This window comes from Echeneis naucrates, chromosome 3, assembly GCF_900963305.1.
Source record: "Echeneis naucrates chromosome 3, fEcheNa1.1, whole genome shotgun sequence".
NCBI classification, from domain to species: domain Eukaryota; kingdom Metazoa; phylum Chordata; class Actinopteri; order Carangiformes; family Echeneidae; genus Echeneis; species Echeneis naucrates.
In genome coordinates this window covers 21,774,720-21,789,945 of record NC_042513.1, presented here as the reverse complement: position 1 = coordinate 21,789,945, position 15,226 = coordinate 21,774,720, and the positions used below count along the sequence as shown (strand labels likewise).

Below are 15,226 nucleotides of genomic sequence, written 5' to 3'. Positions count from 1 at the left end.
AACCTACGTGAAAAAATACAGCAGAAAGAATAGAGAGAAGCATATGCGTGTAGATACACCTGCACAAGAATTTTACATTTTGCTCCCATCATTCACAGTGTGCTATTGGATTTATAAAAAAAATTAAATCCCCTATAAATTCCATCACAGTTACTGACAGGATTATAGTGTGTGTACGTGTGCGTGCATGCGTGAGGTGACAGGTGATGAGCGAATCCTGTACTGTGGTCACTGCTGATACACAATAGGATTATGACCAACACCTGCCTGTGAGTGCATCTGTAAGCAGAGCAGTGACCATGAGGGAGGGTTCCTGGATGATAAACAGAGACTGAATCTGTCCCTCTTTCTTAGTCTTTATCAATCAGATCTATTTCTACAATCATCTGAACGCCCTGTCACCTCAGCCTTATCAAACACATTTTTTTGGGAACGGTGATAGTTGCCACCTGCCAAATACAATGGATGGAAATGTAGTTGCAGTGAAACATGCTCATTGTAAATGTTTTTTCTAACATGGGAATTGCTACATTTTACAGAATATGAGACGGGAGGTGGGTGTATAGTGAGCGTAAAAGTTGCAGGACATTGTGGGCCAGGATGAACATTTTCAGTCATATCTTATGCAACTCAGTTAATAAGACATAAAAAAAGCTTAATTTGACTTAGGTTAGAAAATACCTGCTACTGCTTTGGTTTATTACTTCTACAGCGAGTACTTGAAAGTCAATTAAAGTCACTTTTGTCTTTTTCAATACCTGACCAAATCCATGATCCCGCCTTACTGTAATGGGGGTGCCAAAACATAAAGATGTTCAAAATGCTTTAGTAGCCATGAGCAAATATCATGCATTTTATATTCATCTTATTGTAATGAATACATGGGATTGAGTTGTAGCTGTACAATAGTGCATATACAGTATCCCCCCCCCATCTTTTCCCCCCATATTTGTGTGTGGGTGTGTGTGTCTGTGACCCCCCAGGCTCACTCCATCAACCTCCCTTCACCACCAGCTGTCTCCCCTCATTTACATACGCTCTCCTCCCACTAATGGAATTAGCCACAAGTTTCCTGAGGTGAGGCAAAAAACACACATGCACACACACATCTATAGACACAAGCGTGTGTACTGTATGTGTGCGAATGTACAAAATTTTGTAGTGGTGATGGTGTGTGTGATTGTGTGTTAAAGATGGGCTGCGAAGGTCAATAAGAACACACAAACACATCAGCTCAGCCCAAAACTACACTGGCAGAACAATGAAAAACAACAACAACCAAAACCTATCAGTACTCGCCCTCTGACAGAGCTATGATGTCTCTCAGATTCAAAACAAAACACCAGCTAACCAATATGCAGAAAGTCAGGCAGTGAGTGAGCTGGAAAGCCAATCAGAAAGTTTTATTCCCAGAGGATAAGAAAAAAGTGTTGCATGGCACCTTCCATACAATTACAAATACCTTCAATTCATGGTTGGATTCTCTGGAAAACACCTAAACATGCCACAAAAAGCAACGAAAGGTTTGTATGTGCCATTCAACACACTTCTGGTTGTTCATTTGGAAAGGATGTTCTTAATACTTACTGGTTATGGAGGTTCACCATCAGGCCTTTTTCACAGAAAACATTTTGTCATTTGATCTGTTCAGGTTTCAGGGTGCTCGTACTGTTGATGCCGCCTCACAGTCAAACTCTCGTGGCTCGATGGGGCACTTTAATGGAACAGAGGCATCATCGATGTTATTGGTAACGCCAGCACTTGTATTATGAAAACTCAAAATGTTAAAATGCTTTGGACGGAGTATCATGAATTTTACTTCATCTTCATTTAAGACAATATCTCTCACTGCTATCATTGTCTCTAAATTTCAGTGAAGGGTTAATCTAACTGCCAGGTTTCACTACAAAGCATTACCATTACCCCTAACAATATATGTTAATGTGGCGCTGGGTAAGTGAATCATTTTCATTGTTGGTTAGAAATTTTCCTTTCTCCAGTTCTGACCTTGAGAAAGTTTCAAAGGTCCCAGTTGATGCACTTTCTTTCTCCCTCTCCGCACTGGCTCCTCTGGCCCTATCCACCAACCCTCCACCAGCAGTGCTCTGTTTCCTCTTGTTTTGTCCTCCATCTCTCTGTCAGCAGGTCCCGTCCATCAATACACAACTGTCAGTCATTGGAGTGACAATTGGCAGCTGTCGATACGGTGTGGTGGACCACCAGTCTGTATGGAGGCCTCAAGTCTTAAAATACTATCAGCTGCCAATACATAAACACACACAAACACATGCGCACACACCGTTTGATATGCACACGCACACAGACACACACCGTTTTCTCTTTGCATCCTCATCACACTTGATCATCGCTGACACAGGAAAATTTGGTTGCAAGGAGATCAGATCAGATGAGGAAACAAAGAACCACCTTCTGACTATTCAGTCTTTGGCAGTGCGCACGCACAAACACACACACACACACACACACACACACACACACACACGCAGAGTTGTTCTGATCAAGGTCTTTGACACAGACTGGAGTCGCTGACACATGGCTCCCCCTACTGGAGACCTATAAGACCTTTGGCAATGACATTCTAGTCCCTGGTTACACTGTAGCACATTAACATTCATTAATTGATTCAATCATCCATCTATTCATTTAATCACTCCTCCCTCTCTCTGTCTTCATTTTCCCCATGCTCTATCATACTCTTCCTTCTTTCTTTCTTTCCTGCGTCAATTTCTTTTGCAAGATGAAAGCACATTTCTCATTTACTTGTAACAGCTGAAAAATCTTCAATAAATCTCTCTTAAGTGTCATCTTATCTCCAGACATATACACAACTTTTACTAACTGGGATTTGGACAGCAAATCAACCCTTAAAGAAAAAATTTGGGCGATTACCAGTTCATTTTTTTTATAGATTTGACCTTCAGTTTTTAACTGCGATGACATTGGCATCACCAAAGTAGTTCATAATGTCTGAGAAATTGTTGACAATGCTACAACAGGGGGAAAAAAAAAAATCTGAAAGACTGAGCGATCAGAAGATCAGACATGCTGTACACAGAAGGGCAAAATTATCTTTAAGAAATCATTTGAAAGTAAAACCTGTAACTAAGTGTGTAATGATGGCTCATAAGTATAAAAAGGATTGCCATCAAAATTTTTTGCTTGTGGTATGTGAAGAAATGTTTCCAATCATTTGGTATAGTCTTACATATTGATATCATATTTGTAAAAAAAACACCACCAACAACAAAAAATGTCGGCGAGATGGCCCATACATAAAATGACTGGTGTTCACCACCGATGCTGTGGGGAATAATCATACTGCTCATTTGCCTTTGTTATATAGTCAGGAAGAAGTCTGATGTGGAGTTTTTGTCTAAAGCTTGTATGGTCTTTCGGATCCTAGCATAAAATGTTGAGTTCTCTATAATAAACTTCAGTTTTCCTTTCACGTGATCCACAGAATAGCGAGCATAGTTCAGTTATGCATCTTCATGCCACTCCTGTCTCTCAAAAAACATTATCAGTTGAAAGAATGGAGTACAATGGAACACACCAGAAACAGAACACAAACTAAACGTTTAGAAAATGCCGGCAGGAACTGGGAGAGGACATGCCTGTCTTCCTATTTTCTCACCGTTACGCACATGGCATCCATCCGTATGAGAGATGTGATTACAAATGAGAGTGCGAGTGAGAGAGCGGAGTGCCACATCTGGCACGGCATCTGGCTTGGCATATCGTTGCCCGGCCTCGCCCGCTGTCTGTGCGCTCTAATGTGGCTGTCGACAAGCCCATTAAGAAGCCATTACTAAATGCTCTGTCTCTGCTCCTCTTCCACGCCTTATAGCACAGGCCCAGGGGAATGCCAGCAACATGCAAGACAGAGAGAGGAGCAAAGAGACAGACAGACATGAAAGGAAGGAGAAAAAAGTGTAGAGAAGAGTGACTGAGAGAAGACTGGAAAAAAAAAAAAAAAAACAGGGGAAGGAGGGATTAGTGTTAGAGAATTAAAAAGAAGATTCAGTGCTAAAACCTTTGAGTCATACCTGTGTCAGAGACTTTGAACTTACTTTATGCTTTGCCCTCAAAACTGACAACTTCAACAAGAAAATCTGCCTCGGGGCACTAAAAGAGTTGTCATCTGTAGTCTTGAAAACTCAATTAAGTTAACAGGCTTATACAGAAGATTGGGTTTTGGACTGTTGTTCGAAAGACCAACAATAGAATAATGATTTTTCAGTGTGTAGACAATTACATAGACCAAACAATCAGTCACCAAAAAAATTCATCAATAATAAAAATTATCATTAATTCAAACCTAAGCCTTATTTTACTGTTTCCTTTTGGACAAAGCTCAAAACAAGACAATGGCAATACATACAAGTCCAAATTAAATATCAGTCAATATTTTCATGAAGTAGCAGAGCAATTCAACATTTATGCAGTGTGACTCTATTGTATTTAATACATTACCCAACATTATAAGCCACCTATTTAGCTGATGCTGAATGTTTTTTTTTTTTTTGTCATCAATGACCCTCTGCAAGCCACACTTACAGTGTACCATGTTGCATCTCTTCTATGGCCCAGTACATCAATACTAAAATCTGTCACTGGTATAAAAATCTAAAATCATAAAAAAAAGTAACAAAAAAAAAGGTTATTAATAATTTTGTTAATTGTGTTGCTAATCAATTTAAAAAGTGTTAATTAATCACATGTGCCCTGTAAGTACCAGTGCTGCTTTGTGTCATCTTTTTATTTCTAGAAACAACAGTGAGTTCTGCTGTTATTAAATTGGACTTGATACGGGTGACTAAATCTGCTTGAGTCACATATTCCCACTTGGAGACTAATTCACACACATACACACTGTAATACCAATATGTGAAAACAACACAACAAAGACAGTCTTTCTTTTTATTTGTACTTCTCTTCATTTTTTCAGGCCAGAAGGAGGTGAATCACATAATGCTGCCTGCCTTGAGGGAACTTATCAAAGACGTGGGTGGCAAATACTGTCTCGAACGGCTGGAGAGGAGGAGACACAAAAAGAAAAAATGGGATAAATGAAAACATGGAGAGACAACAGGTTTGTTTGAATTAGTTAGAATTAGTCAAGCTGTCTGTGTGTAATGTGGTGTAGTTTAAGTTTTGTGCTTTTGTTAATGGGGATTAAGGCGTACATTCATCCATTATGATTCACAAATACACTGAACAAGACTAGGTGCAGCTAAATACATTTAATGTGTGGGTACGAGTGTGTTTGTGTGCGTGTGTGAATTGCTCTTTTTGAGTGACTGACAGATTTCTCACCAGGCCCTGAGGCCCGCACATAGTTAGAGACCTTGTACAGTAACACTCACATGAATGCATGCTGACCTGGGTGATGGTGCAAAGACAGTTTTCTGTAAAGGAACTAAAGCTGGTAGTTGGTACCTTACATATGTGTGTGTGTGTTTGTGCGTCTGCACCGGCTGCTGGAACTAAGCGAGGCTCTTAATCACGGCTGTAACGGGCAACATTACCGGCAGCGGCAGCAGGCTAATGATGAATGCCTGAGTCTCTGTGCAAACCCTGACCTCCTTTTCTGCTGTGATGCACAAAAAGCTGTACCTCTCACAAAAATGCACACATATATACACATTCACGCACATATTAGCACACACAGGCTTGCATTAACACAATTCTGGACAATAAAGATTGCCTGGATGTTTGGGGAATGCACTGTGCATTAGACTGTGCCTGTATATTGGTGTGAAACTATACAACCTTTCTCCAATTTCTCCCCTACTCAACGTTCACTTAGTTCAGCTGGAAACTGTGTGATGTCCATGGAAAAAGAAAAAAGAAACAGAAAAAAAAAAAAAAAACCCTACTAATAATTTCAACTATGCATTGGAGGAAGTAAATGAGGCAGAGAGAAAGAAAGATGAAGTAGGAAACATACCTGGAAATATAACAATAATATATATAAATATAAATCAATGAGGGAAAAAGACCAGATAAAACAGAAATAAAAGTGGGAAAGACAGAAAGAACATGAGGGAGACAGATGGTAAAGAACCAAGTAAATGAGAGACATTTTGCAACAGAGGGACTGAGTAGCTGTAAACGAGTGTAAAGTTTTGATGAAGGACAAACTAATGTCAGGGACTGGGGCGGTTCGGGCTTCCTGCTCCGCGGCTAACACATGTGATCCTGCCTGTCACTCACACTCCATCGCCATGACAATCATCGTAATGCCGATGCCTGGGGGCGGGGACATGCCTGTCCTTGTAACAAACAGAACCCCTCCGTGATCTGACGTCAACAACTGCTGAGAAGATCTCTCTCTCGCACACAAAAACCATGTACACCCACTAGAACACAATAGAAGCTCTTGCATGCAGATAAAACTACGACCAAATGAAGCAAATCCTGGTTTAAAGTTTCATTTGTCAACAACAGTGATGGAATTTGATGTATTGCTGTCACTGTCTTTAGCACACTGAACATTTTGTGACACATACACACTAATATGTAGCACATAGTCTGTGCATCTTAGTAGGCATGTCTGCTTATCACTTTATTAATTTTTTGCCTTTATACAATTCAAGTTAATTTGTGATTAGTTTGTTTAGATATACATGTGTGTGTGCGTCTGCAAGAGAGAGGAGGAAGAAAGTGACAAAGACATAATGTGTGTGTGCGTGTGTGCGAACTAGCCACAGGGTAGGGAGCAGGGACTTGTCAAACTGAGGGAGAGATGGCAAACTGGATGGTGATGCCAGCCCCGTGTGACAGCTTATTCACACACATATGCACAAACAGACATGCACACACATACACAAGAGCTGGTGCCCCCCAGACCTACCCTATCCCACACTCTAGAGCTGTGAAAGCTGGGATGCAGCAAGAAAACGAGACTGGTGGAAGCGCCCTTTAACTGGAGGCTGATTGGTTTGTGTGCGTGTGTGTGTGTGTTTTTGTGTGAGGTGGTGAGCTGGTGGGTGGGGGTCACATAATTTTGTGGCTGTGCTGCTTCTGAAAGAGGCTAACCCCTCTGCCACTTAAACTTAGGCCAACAAAGAACGGCATACTGACAGACAGGACACATATACACAGTATTCACACACATGCATGCACACACCCTTACACACTATACCTGCATACACACAATGAAGTGCAAAAACACAGCATACTGTACTGCTTAAAACACATACTGACAATATGTGTGATAATCTTACATATATTGGATCATGTTAGTGCAGCAAAATTAAACGTCTTTTTCTGCAAATCTGTCAACGCATTTCTCTAGAATGCATTTTGGTGGGATGTTCCATTGTGCCTCTGAGCCCAGGGCGCAAGCAGCCAACTGAAGTGGAGTTGCTGGTTAGAAACCCCCAGGGGTGACCTGGCCAGGGCCCCAGACCACTTTAACCACTCGTCTCCATTAACAGGGTCCTAGATATCATTATGCTCCCCGGGGACCAGACGTGCTCTAACCAACCATTTACCCTCTCCCTCTCCCCTCTATTTCTGCCTCTTTCTGCCATGTTGTTACTCAATGAAAAAAGACAGCAGGGAGAAAAAATATGAGATTGATTTATTTGCTTCAGTGTTCTTTGGGATGGAGTCCTCTCCCTCTCTCTCTCTCTTTCTCTGCAAACTGAAACCAATTAGTGAGCAGAGCACTTGTAGCGGAGAATGTAGGGCAAGCGAGGAGTAATAAAAAAGTATTGACTTTTCTGTGACTGTACGCGGCGTGAAAGGGGTGCTGCGGCCTTGTCCGACATGAAAGGAGCTCCATTAATTTCACTTATTTCACCCAGGCCCCTGTCAGGAGGCCCTAATGTGTCCCAGGCGCACTTCTCACATGCAGGCACTCAGACAGCACAACGCAGCTCCAGCCTGGTTACCAAATTAGTTTACATTATATATCAGAGTGAGGGAGAGATAGGGAGCAGAAAAGAAAAGAGTAATTTCTAATTCCCTGGTTGGGACACAAAGCGAGGCCTTTCATACAGAGCTAATTTTGCTCTGGCCTCACCTCCTTGTAGCCATCCTGTCTCACTTTCTCTCTCTTGTTCTGCATTATGTTAAGGCCACACTTCCAGGAAAATGACCTATAGTGTCAGATCCACGTCCACAACATATCTGCTGACGAGGAAAATAATCATTTGGCTTCAGACTCGGAATGACAAATAAGAATAATATATGTTGGTATATATTTCAGCTGTAGAGGCCTTTTGTATGCTTCTATTTCTTTGAGAGGAACTTAATCGAAGAAACAAAAGACTGGTCTTGTCCTGTGGACTGCTGTCCTGAAGGGGAAAAAAAAACAAAACAAAACAACAACAACAAAATTAAACGTTTAGCAGAGCATAAACAATTTAATTTGCTGAAATATAATCTTATAATCTCAAAAGAGTTGACTCAAGATAATGTTTGGTGCCTTTTTTAAACAGTGTTATGGCACATCTGAAGCTTATAAAGAACCTTAAACATGTTCTGCTGTTCTACACACTGATCTTGTTCCTATTCAAAAGTTTAGAAGCTATTTAGAAGTGTTCAGTTCTTCAAGATTACTCTGACCTCTGATTAAGTAAAATCAGTTAGTAAATTAAAGGCACAGTGAACGTTTTTCATCAGCTTTTGGGGTCGACCCATGCTGCCATCTATTTACCTATGATTTTAAGAGTATTCTATCTATGCTTTTGTGTGTGCATGGATTTGTATGCCAGAGATACAGATAGCCACTGACTGCCTGCATGTGTGTGTTTGTGAGAAAGAGAGAAAGAGCGAGGAGTGAAAGGCTATCTGCAGACAGAAACTAATCAGCATGTGTGAGATAAGAAAGCAGCCTTTATGGCGTATGGTAATCAGCCCCCCCCCACCAGCCTGCCACCGCCATGCATAATCACCACGACTTATTCACATGATTGATGAAATATGCGTCTGTGAAATCTGAGCTGCTTTTGTTATCATCTTGTTTTTTCCACCCCCCCTTCCTTTTCTCTCAATCTTTTCCTGCCTTTTTCAACCTCTCTCGCTCTGTCTCGCTCTCTCTCATATATATATAGATATATATCTCCCCTGATCTTCAGTGGCCAACGATGTTTGGAATCACGTACAAACAAGAAATTAAAAACACTGCATGTGGTCCCTGTTACATGTACATATATACACTTACACACACAGACACACAAAGTTTACAAAGTGTTTTGTAAGGTGGCAATGCACAAGCAATGCTCAAAAGGCTACACAGTTTGAAGACAAATCCGAAGGGGGAAAAAAATCATAAGGGGTTAGAAAGTAAATGAGAGGGCATTTTAAGTGTTCTGTCCTGCAGAGAAGAGTGTTGGCTGGATTAAAAGGGAATGAGAGGGAAAGCAGAGAGTGAGATGGAGTGATGGAATCAGACAGATAGAGGCTTCGGAGAGCTCTTGTCATTGACACTCAATTGCATTAATCAGGGAACGGATGTAGAATTCACAACTAATGCAACATTCAGAAATAAAGAAACCATTTAAACAAAAAGCAGCAGTTATGGACAGAAATACCAAAAGATGGAGTGGTTAGCAAGTGTCTGGCCACATTTAATGGAAAATAGTTAACCACCACTATTCCACAACACTGCTGATTTCCGCATCCTCTTCAAACTTACGCTAGTTTCTGAAAGAGTACAGTAGGATATATTGTTTGGGGTAAATTTTCAGGCCTAAGTTATACTTGACATACAAGAAGGTAGTACCAGTTAGTCTTTGTAACATTTGCAATTTAATCCATTAGAATCTTATCCATATGCAGCTATTCTATTCTTTTCTACAGGATATGTAGAAGGCTGAGGCAGTTGTAAAACTTGAGGGGTCACATGGGAGATAGCTAGAGCTGTGGAGAAGGTAACCTGAAGCTGACCAATAGAGCTCATAAAAATTTTTTAAAGCCACATCCAGACTATTGCTAAATCTACACGAAAAGAAAAACAACTCTCATTCAGAACAGACACATCATCAGCAAAAAAATTAAAACAAACAAAATCACAGTGCTGCTTACTGCTGCTGAAAATCAGTCATCATCAAATGTATTCGTGTGTGCAGTGTTTTTGGTTAGACTGTCAAATGATAAATGTGTTCCTCAGAGTGGACGTTCTGGCAGGTGTAGTCAAGTAACACACATCTGAAGGTAAAACGGGAGAGAAGAGTTCCAAATAGTGAGGCCTGGAGATGAGAGAAAAGGCTGTCAAATTTCCTTAAAGGCATTCAGCGTTGCCTTAAGTTTGTCCACATGAAATGTGAGAGACTGGCCGCTCTAAAGTGTTTGTTGGGTTATGAGTTTTGCAAACTTGAATACATTTGTCAGACCCAGCTGTCAGCCACCCTCTGACATCAGAAGTGGAGAGGGAGTTTCCAACACTGTTTGGCCATCTGACAAGCACTTTGGTTGAAGCATAAGGACACCTTAGGGCACACCGTAAGAAAGGACTAGGAGACACAAAGCTTGGGAAGAGGACTGGGACTAGTACTTTGATTTGGGTTGACAGTAGACTCTGGGGGAAGGTGGGGGCTGAGACTGAGGGTAAGATTAAGACTGGGGCTAGGACTGGTGAATTAAGCCCCCCTGCCTCAGGCGGCTATTACACATCTATAATGAGAAAGGGAGAAGAGGGGGGCTTGTCTTTGCACCTCAGCACACCTTAGATTAAATATGCACAATTCCCATGCAAAATGGGCCAGGAACAGACGGGACCAGCGTTTCTGTCTAATCCCCCGTGCTGAAGTTGTTTCAGCCAGGGTTAACAGGCTCATCAGTCAACACAGGCTGCTTAGCACAGGACATCAAGGCCATTTGCAGGTTTAAGTGTTTGTGATTGCTTCCCTTTCCAGATCCCATTGCCACACCAACCACCCATACACACACTTCTTGTGCTGGCCTATAACCATATAACCGAGCCTGCAATAAGACAGACACAGACACAGAGACACACACACACACACACACACACACACACACACACCCCCCCATATATCAACCATTTAATTGCATAGGTAAAGGAGAGGCTTTCACACAAACCAAGGCTGCTTGCAACAAAGTATACAAAACCCTAATGCACACATTGGGGGGGGGAATTAACACACAGTCTATTTTAAACCCAGCTATATTGCTTTAAGGATGACTCCTCATGATGATTTTTTGAGCTTTGTTTGTTAACACGCAACCCTGCCAACTCTATCTTTTTCAATTAGATTTTCTATGATGTCCTCGTGTAGGTGTAAAAAAACCCACAAGGGCACAGTATCAAAACAGACAAACAAATAAAAATGGGAATATAAATATTGATAATTATGAAATGAGTTCAGAAGAAAACTATAGATTTCAATAGATACATTTCTGAGCAAACAGGGTCAATATAACAGAATCAAAACTCCTCTGCCATTTGAAAATTTATTCCTTAGCTTTTCTGATGGCAAAACACACATGTAAGTCTGTGTATCCTCTCTGCTATATCCTCTGTGTCCGTCTACAAGCTTCATCACATCATTTGCATTTCACAGCCAGTGTTGACTTCTATCACCAACACAGCTGTATGAGAGGGCTGTCATGTTACTCAAGTAAGTCTGTGTGTGTTTGTGTATCCGTATTGTGCACTCAGCTATTTGATAGCAGATACACACACCCAACATAGTTTGAGAGAAACAGGGTGGGGGTCGGGGGGCTGAAAAAGTTGCAGCTATGTACTATGTACTGCAGATGAAGGCAGGGGAACAGAGAACAAGTGTGCAAATAAACAAGACAGTGAGATAAAGAAAGAGTGATGGCAGGAGATAGATAGAGATAGAGATAGACAGTGATTATACCACACAACATACAGTATGGTTCAGTGGAGCATGTCCGCACAGGGACAGGTAGTCCATTAAAGCACAGACATCCTTATCCTGCTTGTCTCCCAGCTTTCTTTTACATCTGTGTGAGCATGCACAGGAAACTAAGGAAATCTAAACATCTAAATCTTGACTTCAGTTCAAAATAACCATGATGACAAAGCATTTTATACAATATTATTTTAAGTTTTGGATGGGCCTTTTGTTGTCCTTTTATAACCAATTTCTCAAATTAAGACATACATATACATATATTAAAGAGTAAAATGTAGTTCTGTTTGAAATCAAGGATGAGAGAAGATGCTTTGAGAACTGCAAATAAAATTAATCCCTAAAAGTGAAAATCTGGAATGTCATGATTGTATTTTCACCCAACACACTTTCGTGATTTCATAATCCCTCTTACTCTAAAATCGTCACAGGGGAGATGTGAATATTCTTAACACCAATCTGCCATCACTTTTGTTTTATTATTATTATTATTATTATTATTATTATTTGCAGGCGCTTGACACAAATTCATACAATTAAGTAAAAAAATTGTTCTAAGTGACCCCAGTTAATCTGGTCAAGTCAGGTCCAGCAGCTTTAAACATAAATAATAATGTCTAATGTCATTCATTCTCTTAAGTCACACCAAAACATGACTGCTAATCATTTAATTGCAACTGTCCATTTAATATCATGCCGTGTGCACTCAGCCCTCATCGTTACTCTGTATGCAGGCCTCACGGTGCAAAATGCCACCATAATGGAAGCAAAGTGTTGGGTTAATTGATAAATCTGAGGTCACGAGTAGGAAGGAGTGTGGCAGGAGGAATGTTTTACAGCTGTGCAAATGAAGGGGCTGCAGAGTTTTACACACGCTGTAAAATGGTTATGAGGAATTAGCGTTCTTCCTTTTTCACTGCAGTAGCCTGGACACTAATGCAGCAGAGCTGGATAGATGGACAGACCTGCTAACATATGAAATACATACACAGACACTCACATAAAAGGTGGACTCATACAGGTTCACGCATTTGCTGCCCCTGCTCCACCTGATTCCATTGTCTCTACTTGTAACCTATTTCTGTCTAGGTATTAATTGCTAATGAATACTGTTCCCATTAAAAAGAACCCTCATACATCAGTTGTATGCATCACAGTGAGGCCATAAAAAGGGAGCCAGTGCGTGTGCATGTGTCGACACACTTTTCCTATGACTACTGCCTGAAGATTTGTACCCAAAACACAATAATGATGATCATAAAGCCACAGTAGAGTAGCTGGGAGGAGACTGTGGTGTGAGAAGGGGTATGCATTTGTGTGTGTGACGGTGAGAGGGGTCATCAAAGGGAATACTGAGGCAACATTAAAGAGCGGGTCTATATCTAGGTAGGTTCCCAACAGTGGTTTGGGTATATGAATACACATGTATGCATGAGTTTTCAAATGTCTATGTGTTCAGTGGAAGCTTGTGATATGTGCATTCTGGTGCGTGTATGTGTGTTGGTTCTGCTTAGATGCTAGCTTTTAAAAGTTGTGACGAGTGTCATTCTAATGCAAGGGGAAGGAAATGCTTGGAGCACAGACAGACACAGACGTGACCACTCACTGTAGTGTACTTGATGAGCATGTAGCCTCCTAATTAGCTACCCTCTTTGGTTACAGGCAGGACTGCTGGTGACATGGCTAATAACACAACCACAAAATTAGCATGGACAGAGAGGGCTTTCCCTTATCTGCATCTGAAATGAGTAATTACTGGTGCATTCTACTGTTGCTGAAGCTGAAAACCTTTGAGTATTTTTCCTTACAATGGACATTATGGGTATTTAGTATAATAAACTTTCCAACCTTTCGAGGGTCAGGCATTGTTAGACAACAAAATCTAGCCTTTCCTCACTTTTATTCCAAACAGCCAATTCACAAGTCTTTAATACTAATACAATGATTAAGCGAGAAATGAGTTCACATGGCGAGTATACACAGTTTCAAGTCTGTGTTTCATGGGGAATTGAATGTTCCAAACTTTTAAATATTTACGTGCGATTGTTGTCATGAGCTAATATGGTTATCTCAGGTTGGCCTTTCTTCAGCAGAAGTTTATATGTTATTACTCAATCATAGAATTAGAAATTACTTACACTGGAAGATATCGAATCAAAACCAAGTAAATAATGTTTTGCTCTTACATATATTCTTGCCATGTTACTCACACTATCCTGCATAATATCTTTGTATAGCTTTCTGATGTTTATTGCTTTACACTAACAACTTCCCTTTCATCTGATAATCATAATATCAAGCTGGTTTACCTTTCCAGGTAGAAACGCCTGCTAATACATGCAGATTGAGACCCATACTCCACTCTCACCCAGAGAACGACTGCAAAGCCAGGTCAGATTAAGAATACTGACCCGTACAGGGATCAATTTTGTGTAAACAATCATAATCATCATAAGACAGCACTAGACCACTCGCATCTCAGCTCGAAAAAATGCTTTGTCAGCCACCCACACACCCCACCTCCTTTACATTCTCAGGCAGCAAGATGTCAATTGAAAGCGACCACGAAGCACACAGGAGGCACAGCTAAATAGTTAGACTGTGTGCATGACAACCAACAAAAGACAATCTAACCACAACCATCAGACCATGCTTGCATTGCCTTGTTATGTTCCACAGCAATGATGACAGTTAGGCATCTACTGACAACAACATTTTGACACAGTAATTCATATTGTGGTAACTGCATGTCAGCTAATCTTTTCATGTTACTGTCGCCATAGCAGCAAGCTGGAGACCTTAAGCACTTCAAAGGTCCATCTTCACAGTCCCACTAGAAATGAAATTCAGACTTGGATTTTCACAGTAGTTTAAAATAAATGTTTCTGGATGTTTTGACAGTCCACTAACAGACTGTAGACTGAGAGGGAAAGAAATTCTCCCTGAAGTCTCTTCAATAGGAAGAAAGTAAAGTAAACTTTTACCAGAGAGTTGCATACTGCAGTCTGTCAGCTCTTGTGTGGTCAGTGCTTGTGTAGTAAGACATGGCTAACACCACCAGTTTAACAGGAAGGACTCAAATTTACAGACCTTCTCAGACCAGTTACAATTTCGCCACTATAGTCATCTGGTAAATAGATAGGAATAGTGGACATACATAGTGGATAGTGCTAGATAATCGTTTAATATATATTTTAAATACTTTTAACTAGCTGTTAACCAGTTGGTTAGATAAAAAAAAAAGAAAAAAGATAAAAACAGTAGTTGAAGTCTAACACTCTCACTTTCATTTTCAGGCTGTTGATGAGGAATGTGAATGAAGTAAGGTGGTAAAGAAGGTAAGCTGAGAA

General features: G+C 40.7%; 1 protein-coding gene across 1 annotated transcript in view; it reads right to left on the bottom strand.

Moving 5' to 3' along the window:
• Positions 1–4,973: 4,973 nt before the first annotated feature.
• The window catches only part of spata17 (spermatogenesis associated 17), a 34,588-nt gene continuing 24,335 nt past the window's right edge, over positions 4,974–15,226 (bottom strand). Inside the window, exon 10 of the mRNA XM_029498924.1 lies at positions 4,974–5,052. The gene's annotated coding sequence lies outside the window, so the exon portion shown is untranslated. The remainder of the gene's footprint in view (positions 5,053–15,226) is intronic.